Here is a 15,731-nt window from a genome sequence, read left to right on the forward strand (position 1 = left end):
TTTGCTTTAAAAGGGGTTTTTAGTTGACTGTCTTCTACCAATTTTTTTATTGAAAAATAAAGGCCTTCTCGACAAATAGGAAAACCCATTTTAGCTGTAGTTTTGATCCAGTGTACCAGCCGATCTTCTATGATCTTCCCTAAAACTGGACTTCTTCCGACTTTGCCTGATGTTTCTGGAGCTCTTCCACTTAACTTATTGCGTATTGTGGAACGGGGTACTTCATACAAATTACATGCTGTACTTACTTTCATTCCACCTCGAATAGCTTCCAATGCATTCTTTACTTGCTGAGGTTCGTATTGAAAAAATGTTCGTTTTGGTCGTTGTCGTACATTATTATTTTTTTTCTTGATTTCAATTTTCTTTTTACTCCGTGCCATTATCTGTAATAATAACAAACATTTATAAATAAATTATTAGTTATATTTTTATGTACATGATGTTTTACCGGTAACGGTATGGTTTCTTATTTGTTTTAAATAAATGTCAATGTATAGTAAATGCATACTCCAGGGTTCTCCATAAAAAAATTATATTTTTGTTTTACAACCCCATTTTGGGATACCTTGATTATTACAAAATATTTTTATATCATTTTGTTAACGAACGGTCCGTTGCGAGTAAAACACCCTGTAGAGTATAACTGGCTACTATGGGAACACGCGTGTTTTTAAAGTAGTCAGTAAATTATGTCATATGACCAAAATTGGATTTAACTGTTCCATTAGTAGCCACTATTAAACAGTTGCTGTGGCCACAAATAGGTCAGAAGTGTTCTAATAGTAGCCAGCAAATGGCCATTAATGGTGTGAATACAAAAATAAGTGTTCCATTTGTGGCCACCCAATTTAATAATGTATCGAGATAAAATAAGGAGTTTAAAAACAGATGAAATCGTAAAGAAATCATACCCAAAACTTAAAATCATACGTTGATCACAAAATTTTAATATTTGGCTTAAATACAGCTTAAATAAACTTACCTGTTTTCTTACGTATATCGTTAACAGAAGGTCTAATACAGTGTCACCTACTTCAAGAATAAGTAGAAACTAACCTGTAAATCAGAATAAGTCGCAAATTGTAGAGCCATCGCGTTAGAACGAATATAGTCGAAATTCTTCCGATTTCCGTAAAGGCGGTAAACTCGGACCTTATTATATTAGATTATTGGTTTAGGTGGCCACTAACGGTGAAGTGGCCAAAAATGGTGCTGCTACCCTAACTGTAAATTATAATTTTAAATAAATATCGTATATAAATTTTAAGAATATTAAATACCTACATATATATACGTATTATGTATATGTATTTTATTTCAATTTATGCATATTATAACATACCCAAAAGCAAATAAATTATTTAATTTTGAAGTTTGTACTCTTGACAAAAACGCATCCATATAAAAAGTACAGTGTGCAACACGTACTCCCCTGCTTGATTTGCGACAAACTTCTGTGCTAGTGAGAAATATGTCTTTTTTCTCACTTGTTGTACAATATACTATTTAACGCTAGTTTAACTATCCTACATAGGTCTGGATCCCGCGTATGAAAAAAAAGTTGATTAATAGCAAGCTGAAAATTTGTTATATTGTCCTTTTCATGAGCATTTTTCAGTGCGTAACAAATGATAGGAAAAAGGGTAAGTCCGTGATAATACCACAAACCATACATATAGTATTTTTACTACAAAAACGTTATTACGTAGGTCAAAATTTTTGACGTAAGAGAACTGTCAAAACATTAGAATGTGACTTTTCATTATTGCCGTGTTTATAATAAACATAGCAATAATGAAAAGTCACATTCTAATGTTTTGACAGTTCTCTTACGTCAAAAATTTTGACCTACGTAATAACGTTTTTGTAGTAAAAATACTATACTCATAGACGTTTCACGTAAATTGTCAAGGTCAAGACAGCAAATTAGTTACCATTCCAATCAAGAGATGTCGCTGTCAGTCAATTCTCTTGTCATATTTAACAACTGACAGTTGAAAATTAAATTAATTTGTTATTTACTTTTAATTTCACAGTTTGTGGCTTAACTATTTTATTATAGTGGTGTTACGTTTTTAATTAGATTTAATCACAATTTTAATCAATAATCAATTGTATTAACTTCCTGTCCGTTTTAATGAGTAGAATTTTTAGTTTACATTGATCATCCCGTGTTGTGTTTCTCCACATTTAAAAAAACAATATAATCAAAACAGTTTATTTTAATAGACAAGTGTGTCATCAACATTTCGGGCCTACATATTTTTGGAAGTTTGTAAAAGATTATAAGGTAATATTTATCTAAACAATCATCCTACAAGATTCTTTCAAAAATTTTCATTCAACTCAATATTACACATCAGTGCTTTCACGTGACACTTGGGAGTAGTGTTTAGCATTTTGAAAACAAATTGGAATATTTGAGGTTTTCAGGAAAATATTGAATAAAACATTGAATTGTCCTTCTGTTGTTTTAATTTCCTGCGAAATTTCATCAAAAATCCCCCAAAACTTATAATTTGAAATTCCCACGTAACTAAAATTAGTCAATTTAGTTCCCATTCCAATCAAGAGATGGCGTTAATTCGATCCGAAAGATTAACATGGCCGTGAAACGTCTATAAGTATGTATGGTCTGTGGATAATACACATTTATGACATTTATTCTAACATGACATTTTAGTTAAATCTGACAGTTGTCACATTTTATTTTCAATTTGAAATAAAAACAAATCAAATGTGTTTCTTGCATTTATAAAATGGTATTTTCTTTGATTTGTATAGTATTATAAATTATACAGATTATATTTGTAATATTATTATCTAATTAAAAAAAATTATTTTTTTTTATTATGGCGCCATCTATTGACAACTAGAATAACTAGAATAAATGTTATAAATGTCACCTACGTGCCTTTTTTTCTGTCACATACAATTTAATGCGTTAGAAAGAAATCAAAAAACTGTGACGCACTGAAAGATGATCATGAGAAAAAGAATAATAGGGCTTTTCATTCACAGTCATTTGTTTCGAGCTGCTGTCATGTGTCACATAATATTAATATATCTACGTCATACGTTATTGGTATATTACAATGATACAAACCGAAGACGTATGACGTAGATATATTAATATTATGTGACACATGACAGAAGCTCGAAACCAATGACAATCGATGAAAAGCCCTATAGCTTAAGGGTGTCTAGTCGGACAAACTTTGATATATGGGGACACTGGAACAGGGGAAGTTTTAACTGTGGAACAGGTTAAAAATTTAGAACGGTCAGACCACGAAAACGGCACATGTATTTTGTCCGACAGGACAGACATAAACTCTTCGAACAGAGATTAAACTCTCATGCAAAAATCAGACTGCTATTTATCACCAAATGGGCGTCTTAATGAGTGGAACATGTAGAATCTGTCAAACGACAGGAATGGTGACATGTGATAAATAGCAGTCTGATTTTTGCATGAGAGTTTAATCTCTGTTCGGAAAGTTTAAGTCTGTTCTGTCGGACAAAATAAATATGTCGTTTTCGTGGTGTGACCGTTCCCAATTTTTAACCTGTTCCACAATTAAAACTGCCCCTATTCCAGTGTTCCCATATATCAAAGTTTATCCGACTAACAAATTTTCAGCTTGCTATTAATCAACTTTTTTTTCATACGCGGGATCCACTGTTTGTCAAGTTTGAACAAAAAATATTGAAAGGTGGGAAAACAATGGGCTAAAATCATTTTAGAATATTTGTAATAAAACACTCTGTTCGCTCGGTAAGGAGGAATATTTTAGTTACGTGTTTTAGGTTAAATCTTCGTATTTTGTGCTAAGGTTTCTCCAGTTACTTATATGGACAATTCTTAATGAAACACCCTATATAAAAAATAGCGACAGAGTAACATGAAGCAGAGATAAACAGCATAAAAGTAAAGAGAAAACAAACAGGTAATGTCATAATACATAACTCATAACATAATAACATATCTCAGATTTAAATATTTTTTAAAATATTAATTTAAAAAAAAAAACAAAAAAAGCGCCCCCGGGTGGGCTCGAACCACCAACCTTTCGGTTAACAGCCGAACGCGCTAGCCAATTGCGCCACGGAGGCTGGTGACAAAATTTAATTTTAACCACTATTTATCGAATTCTTATGAGTGAGTATGTCTGTATCGGTGCTATTTAGAATTACAGTAGAACCCCGCAAATCCGAACTAATTTGGGGTACAATCAATTCGGATTATCCGAAAGTTAGCCTGGAAAGCATGGATGAATAGTGCACTTTTTAAGGAATGATTTGAAAAACAATTTGTTCCATCCGTTTAGATATTCAATAAGGAAGTGGAAAAGCTGTTTTCCTACCACCACCAAATATGACCAACTTATTGCAACCCATGGATCAGGGTATTCTGCAGTTTAACTGTACTATAGAAAAAATTTGGTATGGACTGTATTAGAAGGCGAGGAAAGCCGTCCACTACTGACAATCTTAAAAAATCACCGTATAAGAGATCTCATTTATTAGATGGCTGGGGCCTGGGACAACAGCCCTTAGACTTTAATTACAAAATCATGGAAGAAGTTGTGGCCAGATTTACAATTTGAAGAAGCTCCATTACAAGATGATCTATAAGTCGTAACACAACTTCCAAGATGTGAAAACAAAGAAGAAAGTGCAATTACAAAATGTATTGCAAGCTGACGACAATGGGCACCAATAATTTACGGATGCAGACATTGTAGACTTTGTTCAACCTTAAGGCAGCCCTAATGAAGAAGAAGAAAGCGAGAAAGAAGTTTTTCTGACAAATCGAATGTCACACGCAGTTGCCACTATAAAGCTCTGGATGTAGCTCTACGTTACGTGGAGCAGAACTCTGCTGCGTTACCGGTCGATGTAATGTTTTTGCGTAAATTGTTTAACATCGCTGCGTTAACTCGCTACACCTCCATGCGTCAGACGAAAGTTACCGACTTCTTAAAGAATACGCCTATAGCGATACCTACGCTTTAATTACTACTTTTGCTAATTTTAATTTTTATTTTTAATAACTTTTTCAAAATGAAATAATACGTTCCATTTAAAATTCACATGCGTGGAATGGCCTGTTAGTTTTAAGAAACGAAATATATCAGTTCTCAGCTTTTAAAAAAAACCAGATGTTATACGCCCTTGTATGGGAAATTACCTTATCAGACCCTAGGCCCATAAATTACATTAAAAACCACAAACTAATGTTTTTAGTTCAGCGGAGTCGTTTTCACCAGTCTCGGTCGATTTCGCATCCCGGCAAGTGGTCTGACACTCTTACGAGATCTATAAGCAAAACACCTTTTTTACCAAAATAAATAAGTATATTATTGACAGTTGTTTGCGTTTTAATTAATATTTATTTTATATAATTAATTCCGTCAACACACACCAAACGGAACATTATACGACTTATTAATCCTACATTGTTAAATTTTCTGGTTTTACTATGTATAATAAACATGTTTTTAAGTTTTTTCTCGAAATTTTTATTTTTTTTAACTTTCCGTGGGTTCGGATTTGCCGAACGTTCGGATTAGCGGGGTTCGGATTTGCGGGGTTCTACTGTATTATTTTATCAATAAATTGGACAAATGCCAGACGAATGGAGAAGCAGTATACTGGTACCTGTTTACAAAAACAAGGGAGATACACAACAATGTACAAACTACAGGGTTATAAAACTGCTTAGCCACACCATGAAAATATGGGAAAGAGTAATTGATAGACGGTTACGTGAAGAGACCGAAATATCGGAGAATCAATTTGGCTTTATGCAGGGTAGATCAACAACAGATGCAATTTTCATTATAAGGCAGTTGATGGAAAAATACAGGAGTAAAGAGACCAACGCTCATATGGTATTCATTGATCTTGAGAAAGCGTATGATAGAGTTCCTCGAGAGATTCTGTGGTGGGCACTCAATAAGAAAGGAGTCCCTGGTGAATATGTAAAGATTGTGAGTGTGAGGGATATGTATGAGGGAGTAACGACTAGTGTTAGTAGGACATGTGTGGGAGAGACTGATAAATTTCATGTGAAAGTAGGATTGTACCAAGGCTCTGTGCTTAGTCCGTATTTATTCTCATTAGTTTTGGACCAGATAACAGCGAAACTACAGGGTAACATTCCATGGTGCTTAATGTATGCTGATGATGTCGTGTTGATGATGGATGAAGTGGAAAGAAGCGAGTGGTGTGTTGTGCGACAGAAAAATTCCAATGAAACTGAAGAGAAGATTCTATAAAACACCAATAGACCGGCTATGATGTACGGAACTGAATGTTGGGCAGTGAAAAAGAAAGAGGAACAACGAATGCATGTGGCGGAAATGAGAATGCTTAGAGGGATGAGTGGAGTGACAAAGAAGGATAAAATTAGAAATGAGTATATTAGGGGAAGTCTAGGTGTGGCACCAATTGATGCCAAAATGAGAGAGCATAGGTTAAGATGGTTTAGTCATGTTTAACGTCGAGACGTTAATCACCCAATACGAAGAATAGCTGAAGTGCAGATTCCTGGAAGGAGTCGGAGAGGAAGACCAAAGAAGACCTAGGGGGAGACGATAAGGCAGGACATGTTGGTAAAGGGGATTAACATTGATATGACCCAAGATAGAATTGTGTGGAGAAATGCAATTAGGGAAGCCGACCCCGCATAGGGATAAGGCAAAGAGAATGATGATGATTTTATCAATAAATATTAAATTTTACTTCAAACCGTATGTGCAGTTGAGTCCGCGAGTCTTTACCCGTGCGTCATTAATACCTGGCGAGATAAAACACATACTTTTTATCTAGCATCATTCTCTTCCACGCATGAAACTCATGACAAACCAGCTGCCGTTTGTTATTAAATAAAAACACATGTTATTTTTATGAACCATCTAGACTCAGTGCATTGAAAAGGGATAGGTACAGGTACAAAAAAAGACGATTCGGTATGTTTTCATATTTTAAGCACAATTTGTTTGACGTTTCTGCTTTGTTTACTTTTGTGGCTGTCAGTCAGTTGAATTTTTTGCTGTTTTTGCCGAATTTTTGCGTTTTGAAGTTTCTTTATATTACACAATCAGTTGTTTTCACAACTAATTTTATATTGGGCTTTGAAATTTTAAGGTAAGTAATTATATTTTGGCAATCAATATTTAAAACATACAAAGCACAATGCTAACGTCATTCAAACTTTATTGAATTTTTTTATAAATTGTTTATTTATTTATTAATCAATAATAATAAAAGAATTTATTAAGCTACTTCAAATGTAGCTGTAATTCTGCACAAAAATTTTGAAGCAAAAGTTACATTCAACATTCTATATATTTGATAACGTCAAATTTTATAATAAAACCCGTAATCGGAACAGTAGCCACTTTCTGTCGCTTGTTGTTGCGTGAAATAGATTTCCGACTTATTTCGTATGCTTTAATAGACCAATCAAGTTAGTAAAAAATAAGCCGTTTTTCGACATAATTGAAAAGACGAGGTTTGACAGTTGAAATGTGTAGTATGAGATATTACAAAAAGGCTACCATCTTGGGATTCGTCAATTTTTTAGTGGAACAATTTTCAAATAAACAATCAAAACATCAAACTTAGTTTTGTGCTCATAACTTAAAAACTTGTTTATTTAGAGATTTGACGTCCACAGGTAATTTTTTAGAACAAGAAGATACATCGAATGAGATACGCTAAATGAAAATCGGTTAATAAACAAAAAAGTTATTGCAAAACGGACAAAATCACTGTTTTTGAATATTGTTAATAAGAATTTTATTGTTTATTAAAATATGTTTAAATATGCCTAAACTTGAGGGTATTATGGTGTTTGAATGGTGTGCAAAAAATGGTTCAGATCTGTTAAATAGTTTTCGCAAAATTAAATTTGTTTATAAAATTTTTTGAAAAACGAGCTAAGTTCTGAGGCTGGTTCAGTTAATATGGCTGAATGTATCTCAATAATCCGGGGCTCATTTCCTTCGTTAAGACGTATACTAATAGCCTATGAAAAAAAAAGTAAAAAAAAATTACATTTACGTACACAAAATTATTTGTTAATAAATAGCAGTTTTTAAGCTTACAAACAATTAGGTACAATAATTTCGTAGAAATTACATCAAATTAAATAGCAATATAAAATACGGAAATCTGGTTAAAATACACAACTTCTAAAAAAAATTTTAGATCCTACGACCCTTGGGGTCTGAGATAGCCCCTTTTTTTGAAAAAATCACTGTTACGTTAATTAACAACACTAAGATCTGAAATTAACCAATATTTTATAAGAAAAGTCAACGTTTTTAACAAACTTTTAGCAAGAAAAAATGTTAAAAATTGTGTAAACCATAGATATATAATACTCTAGATTGCGCCCTGCGATCTTAAAATGGGTGACCGTTGCGACAGAGATAAATGAGCCTATTTGGTCGGTAGTCTCTTTTTAATTTAAGGGGAATATCGACGACGTGACTATCCCACTTTATCGATTAATATGTGTTGACAGTTGGAGCGGGTGGTGACGAGAAATGGTCTTTGGTCTTCGGACATGTATAATCGTGGTTCGAATCCCATGCCAACTTTACTTTTTTTATTTTTATTTAATCAATATTGCGTTTATTAGATATTTTTACATCTGAAAAATGGACCTAAGTAAATCTAGCAGATAATAAATGTACCTATGTATAGTAAGTTAATATTGGAATACATAATTTGTGAACTGCATAGTAAAATAAAAGTCATTCATTATTAATATAAATTCGTCCTTATTCGAATGATGTGAATAATATTTGTTTTGCTTCTACTTTTTTAAAAAATTGTAACAATAGTTTCATAAATAAAAATAATGTCTAATTACTTATAATTGAATCGGTCGTTTCAAAAACAGCAAAGTCCACAATTTTGAGAAACTAACTTTTTGAGAGGAATAGACTCCTTTAAGATAAACGTTGTGTGCAAAAACGACACCAGTCCAGTAAAAACATTAGGAACAAAACTACAATATAACTCTGAATTTTGATGTCATCCATTTCATCCATCTTTCGACTATATAGTTAAGTTTTCTTTGCTCTTCTGTAAAATTAGGAATATTATGTGATTCGTGTTGTTTTTGAAACGACCGATTCAATTAATAAATCGATGGTACATTATGTTGATATTAATTATTTGTAATTTTTTACGAATATTTTTAATTACTTTATACTATTCTACCATTAACTTATTAAAAAAAATAACATGGCTTTTATATTTTTAAAAATTTATAGGTACCTACAGAGTTTTTCTTATTTGTTATATATTTCTTTGCATAGATTTATTTTAGAGATGTAATAATATCTAATAAACGCAATATTGATTAAATAAAAAATAAAAAAAGTAAAGATTGGTATGGGATTCGAACCAGGACTATCCACGTCCGAAGACAAACGACCAGTTCTCGTCGCCATGAGCTCGAACTGTCAAACCATCTAAAATACTCGACGACAGAGTAGGATAGTGACGTCGTCGATACTCCCCTTGAATTAGAAAGAGACTACCGACCAAATAGGCTCATTTATCTCTGTCGCAACCGTCACCCATTTTAAGATCGTAAGGCGCAATCTAGAGTATTATAAATCTATGGTGTAAACAGTAGTGTTATAACCAAAGATTATTTTGCGTTGCGACTAAAGTAAAAAAAAATAATGGGCGTAGCCGAATGAGAATAAATTCGCGGACTACCATTCGCTAGCGCTAGACCGTTGCAGCCCATTTTTAACATTGACAGTATACCGGATTTGAAGCTTAATATTATATTTATATATTTTGGTAGAAACTTGAATTTTATGAATATTATTATGTTGCACATTTATTTAGTAAAATTATATTTTATATAAATAAATTTAAAAATAACAATAAAAAGGCCACTTCAAAAAAGGTTTATACATCCCATTAGCTGCTTTGTTTTGGATAATTTTGCAATGAAAATAAGATAAACGTTATTATTTTAACGTGGTACCATAGATAAAAAAAATAGTAAACTTGGTACAGTAGAACCCGATTGGTAGGTATAGGCCATTTTTTCTTCTCTATTTTGAATCTGTGTGTAGTCCTGTATCGTCGACCCCGTTAGGTAAATTATTCCAATTCGTATTTTTTGCACAAACTTACTAAAAAAAAAGTTCTTTATAACAAATCCAGATGGTACCAAGAGCTACCGCGGCCGGAAAATTGTTTAAACAATTCTTTCACTAGTTTTATATTTACTTATAAAAGGTGGGTGACAAACTGTTTAGTTTATAATTTTAATCAACGCAGCATTAAAACATAGGTCCTGAAGAAGTTTTCTGGAAAATTTCTAGTCAAAATATGCAACAGAAAAAAAGTTACGCGACCTTATAGACGAGTGGTACTCTCCAAAAAAAAACGCCCATTTCTCGAGATATCAACCACGGTGTGGTGAATGGCTAATTTTGGTCTTACTTTATGTTTTTGATGGTGCTGAAAACGAAAATGAGTTTTATTTTGAATTTTAGATGGGGAAACATTGTCAAAATCGCAATTTTACCCTAAAAATAAAAAAAAAATGAAATCACGTTTTTCTTAAAATTAAAAGTTACACCCCTTTTTTGCAATACAACATTCTGTTGTCTGTACTCTAGATTTTAACATAAAATTAATTAAACAGCTAAATTTCAAATTTTGCCACTCAACTTTTGCGATTAAAATATGCAATTCAAGAATCTGCACCTTTTACTTCAAACAATTTATAACTTTCTTTATAGCAAGACAGAAATATTGAAGTAGGTCCCATTGTCTTCAGAAAGGTGAGAAATATATACTATAAAAATTTCAGAAAAAAATATTACAATGGAACACAGTTGTAGCAAGTTAAACGCAAAAAAAAAACGTGATTTTTTTTTATTTTTAGGGTAAAGTTGCGATTTTGATAATGTTCCCCCAGTAAAATTCAAAACAACCCTAATTTTCGTTTTCAGCACCATCAAAAATATAAAGTATGACCAAAATTAGTATCGGTATCTCGAGAAATAAGCTTTTTTTGGGGTGTGCCGCTCGTCTATAAAGTCACATAACATTTTTCCTATTGCATATTTTAAATTAAATTTTTTTGGAAAACTTCTTCATGAATTTTATTTTATTTCTGTGTTAGTTAAAATTATAAACTAAAAAGTTTGTCACTCAACTTTTTTAAGTAAACATGAAACTAACGAAATCTGACGACAAAATGTTTAAAAATTAACAACTTCTCTTTTAATGTGTTTAATCATTTTGGACAAATCTCATTTTTATCTAAATGCTTCAAGGATAACACAGTAAAATTTTCAAAAGGAAATATTTACAGCGACCTAAAATACAGTGAGTTAAAACTGAAAAATCATCAAAATTGATTTTTCGCATTTTTGCATAAAATTTGATTTTTGAACATGTTCCACTAATTCTAGAAAAAAAATAAACTCCATATTCGGATTCAGAGACCTCTAAAACATAAGGAATGACGAAAATTTGTCATTCACCTTAAAGTTGATTTTTGTGGTCGGTATAATGTAATTTTAGGAGTTTTCTGAGCATTCGAAAAAAATGAATGCATTTAAATAGCATTGGATCAAGATTTTGCTTATAAATCTTCTCTAAGTATAAATACGACTTACTACTAAATATAACACAATATTTTATTTCCATTCATTCTTTCAGAACTATTTTTCCACACACAGTATGCAGCACATAAATAAACTAACAATTGAATATTGTTTGCTTCCAAACATTTTTCTGTATATAGAAGCGCTTGTTTAAACTCAAAGAACAATGTCTTACTGTTTATTGTCCTGTGCTAAACTTTTGCAAAAGTGCTACCTAATATTATTTTAATGTGACTGTGACTGATAAATACGAAATTTATGTGATAAAAGTATCTATAAGAGAATTCTTTTTAATTTTAACAAAGGTGTATTTATTCGTAAACGTTTTGTTTTATTTTCAATTTCATTTCAAAAACTATAGGTACGTTTTTATATGAATATCTGATACTTTAATGCTGGTAAAAGCTAGTAAAAAATTATATTTATAGAGACAATAGCGACAAATTTAAATATACCAATATATTAAACGACGTCGAATGTGCACTCATACCCCCCACCCCCCTGTCGTATATCGTCGAAATAAGCAAGCCCCCCCCCCTCCCTCTTCTCAACGACGTAGTTTATGGATGACCCCTAACGAAATCTGACGACAAAATGTTTAAAAATTAACAACTTCTCTTTTAATGTGTTTAATCATTTTGGACAAATCTCATTTTTATCTAAATGCTTCAAGGATAACACAGTAAAATTTTTAAAAGGAAATATTTACAGCGACCTAAAATACAGTGAGTTAAAACTGAAAAATCATCAAAATTGATTTTTCGCATTTTTGCATAAAATTTGATTTTTGAACATGTTCCACTAATTCTAGAAAAAAATAAACTCCATATTCGGATTCAGAGACCTCTAAAACATAAGGAATGACGAAAATTTGTCATTCACCTTAAAGTTGATTTTTGTGGTCGGTATAATGTAATTTTAGGAGTTGCTGCCGGTCACCAACCGCGCCCACTATTCAGTCAGTCGACTACGCCCGCTATTTATAACTTTAGTCGGAACGCAAAATACTCTTTGTTTATAACGCTCCTATTTAAACAATTTTTAACATTTTTTCTTGTTAAAAACTTTGTTAAAATCTTTGACTTTTCTTATAAAAGATTGGTTAATTTCAGCTCTTAGTGTTGTTAATTAACGTAACAGTGATTTTTTCAAAAAAAGGGGCCATCTCAGACCCCAAGGGTCGTAGAACCTAAATTAAATTTTTTTTTTAAAGTTGTGTATTTTAACCAGCTTTCCGTATTTTTTATTGCCATTTAATTTGATCTAATTTCTACGAAATTATTGTAATTGTTTTTAAGCTTAAAACTGCTATTTATTAACAAATAATTTTGTGTACGTACATGTAATTTTTTTTACTTTTTTTTATAGGCTGTTAGCATACATCTTAACCAAGGAAATGAGCACCGGATTATTGATATACATTCAGCCATATTAACTGGAGCAGCCTCAGAAATTAACTCGTTTTTCAAAAAATTTTAAAAACAAATTCAATTTTGCGAAAACTATTTAACAGATGTGGACCATTTTTTGCATACCATTCAAACACCATAATGCCCTCAATTTTAGGTATATTAAAACATATTTTAATAAACAATAAAATTGTTATTAACAATGTTCAAAAACAGTGATTTTGTCATCGGTTTTGCAATAAATTCTTTGTTTATTAACCGATTTTCATTTAGCATATCTCATTCGATGTATCTTTTTATTTTCTGAAAAAGTTACCTGTGGACGTCAAATTTCTAAATAAACAAGTTTTTAAGTTATGAGCAAAAAACTAAGTTTGAGGTATTGATTGTTTATTTAAAAAATCATCATTTTCTTTGCCTTATCCCTATGCGGGGTCGGCTTCCCTAATTGCATTTCTCCATACAATTCTATCTTGGGTCATATCAAGATGTCCCCATTATGTGCCATAATCCCTTTTACCAACATGTCCTGCCTAATCGTCTCCCCCCACGTCTTCTTTGGTCTTCCTCTCCTACTCCTTCCAGGAATCTACACTTCAGCAATTTTTCGTATTGGGTGATTAGCGTCTCGACATTGAACATGACCAAACTTTCTTAACCTATGCTCTCTCATTTTGGCATCAAGTGGTGCCACACCTAGACTTCCCCTAATATACTCATTTTTAATTTTATCCTTTTTTGTCACTCCACTCATCCGTCTAAGCATTCTCATTTCCGCCACATGCATTCGTTGTTCCTCTTTCTTTTTCACTGCCCAACATTCAGTTCCGTACATCATAGCCGGTCTTATGGCTGTTTTATAGAATTTTCCCTTCAACTTCATTGGAATTTTCCTGTCACACAGCACACCACTCGCATCCTTCCACTTCATCCATCCAGCCCTGATTCTACTACATGCATCTCCATCTATTTCTCCATTACTCTGTAATACCGACCCCAGGTAGGTACTTAAAACTATTGCTTTTTACAATCAGTTCACCATCCAAAGATACCATTTTATTTGTAGTAACTCCATCTTTAAATGAACATTGCAAATACATACTCTGTCTTTGTCCTACTAAGTTTTAAACCTTTTTCCTCCAGAGCTTGTCTCCACCGTTCCATTTTTTGTTCTAAGTCTCTTTCACTATTTCCTACTAACACGACATCATCAGCATACATTAAGCAGCATGGAATGTTACCCTGTAGTTTCGCTGTTATCTGGTCCAAAACTAATGAGAATAAATACGGATTAAGCACCGAGCCTTGGTGCAATCCTACTTTCACATGAAATTTATCAGTCTCTCCCACACCTGTCCTAACACTAGCCGTTACTCCCTCATACATATCCCTCACAATCTTTACATATTCACCAGGGACTCCTTTCTTATTGAGTGCCCACCACAGAATCTCTCGAGGAACTCTATCATATGCTTTCTCAAGATCAATGAATACCATATGAGCGTTTGTTTCTTTACTCCTGTATTTTTCCATCAACTGCTTTATAATGAAAATTGCATCTGTTGTTGATCTGCCTGCATAAAGCCAAATTGATTCTCGGATATTACGGTCTCTTCACGTATCCGTCTATCAAGTACTCTTTCCCATATTTTCACGGTGTGACTAAGCAGTTTTATAGCCCTGTAGTTTGTACTTTGTTGTATATCTCCCTTGTTTTTGTAGACAGGTACTTAGTATACTGCTTCTCCATTCGTCTGGCATTTGTCCAACTTCCATAATTCTATTAAATAAACCTGCTAGCCACCTTGTTCGTTTCTCTCCCAATGCTCTCCATACTTCCCCAGGAATATCATCTGGTCCTACCGTTTTTCCTTTCTTGATTTTTTGAAGCGCTTTAGCCACTTCCTCGTTTGTTATTTTGGTGACCATTGCTGCTACTGTCTCTGTTGACTGTACAGGCTGTCTGTCAAATTCTTCATTTAATAAGCTGTCAAAGTACTTTCTCCATCTCTTTTTGGCATCCTTTTCGTGAAACTAGTATTTTATTATTTTCATCTGGGATACATCTAATCTGATTAAAATCTTTTCCTTTTTTTTCTGTGTTTGGCTATTTTATATATCTTCGTTTTGCCTTTCCTGGCATCAAGTTGATCGTATAGGCTTGAATACGCTTCTGCTTTGGCTTTTGCTACTGCTACTTTCGCTTCCTTTTTCGCCACCATATGGTTTTAAAGATCTGTGTCGGATCTGGTTTCTTGCCACTTTTTATATAATTTTCCCTTCTCTTTTATTCCCTTATCCTCCCTTCGCCTTCATTATATATTTACATATTATTTCCTCTACTGCATCATCATTAGTAGAGTTACACATCTTTGCGTCGTCCACTTTTGTCGGCTTTGTGACATTCATTTTTCACTGGTCCAACCTCATTTTCTTTAGATCGTCTCTGGCTGCACCTTTCCACTTTTTCTAGGCCGTCCTACAGCTCTTCTCTTCTCTCATCTGGTTCTTTTCAAAACACTTTGTTTATAAGTCGGCTGTCCTTACTCCGTATTACATGTCTTGCCAATCTTAACCTATTGGTCTTTACGTATCTACCAGATTTTCCTTTCCGAACTGAGTACCTAATTCGTTATTGTATCTGTGACTCCAT

At 32.8% G+C, this 15,731-nt stretch overlaps 1 protein-coding gene and 1 non-coding gene across 3 annotated transcripts in view; both read right to left on the reverse strand.

Moving 5' to 3' along the window:
- Positions 1 to 15,731, reverse strand: part of LOC114327235 (protein scarlet) — a 118,470-nt gene that overhangs the window by 15,510 nt on the left and 87,229 nt on the right. The window lies entirely within an intron of this gene.
- Trnan-guu (transfer RNA asparagine (anticodon GUU)) lies at positions 4,046 to 4,119 on the reverse strand. The gene has a single exon. It is a non-coding gene; the product is annotated as a tRNA-Asn (tRNA).

This window comes from Diabrotica virgifera, chromosome 4 (genome assembly GCF_917563875.1).
Source record: "Diabrotica virgifera virgifera chromosome 4, PGI_DIABVI_V3a".
Classification (NCBI taxonomy): Eukaryota; Metazoa; Arthropoda; class Insecta; order Coleoptera; family Chrysomelidae; genus Diabrotica; species Diabrotica virgifera.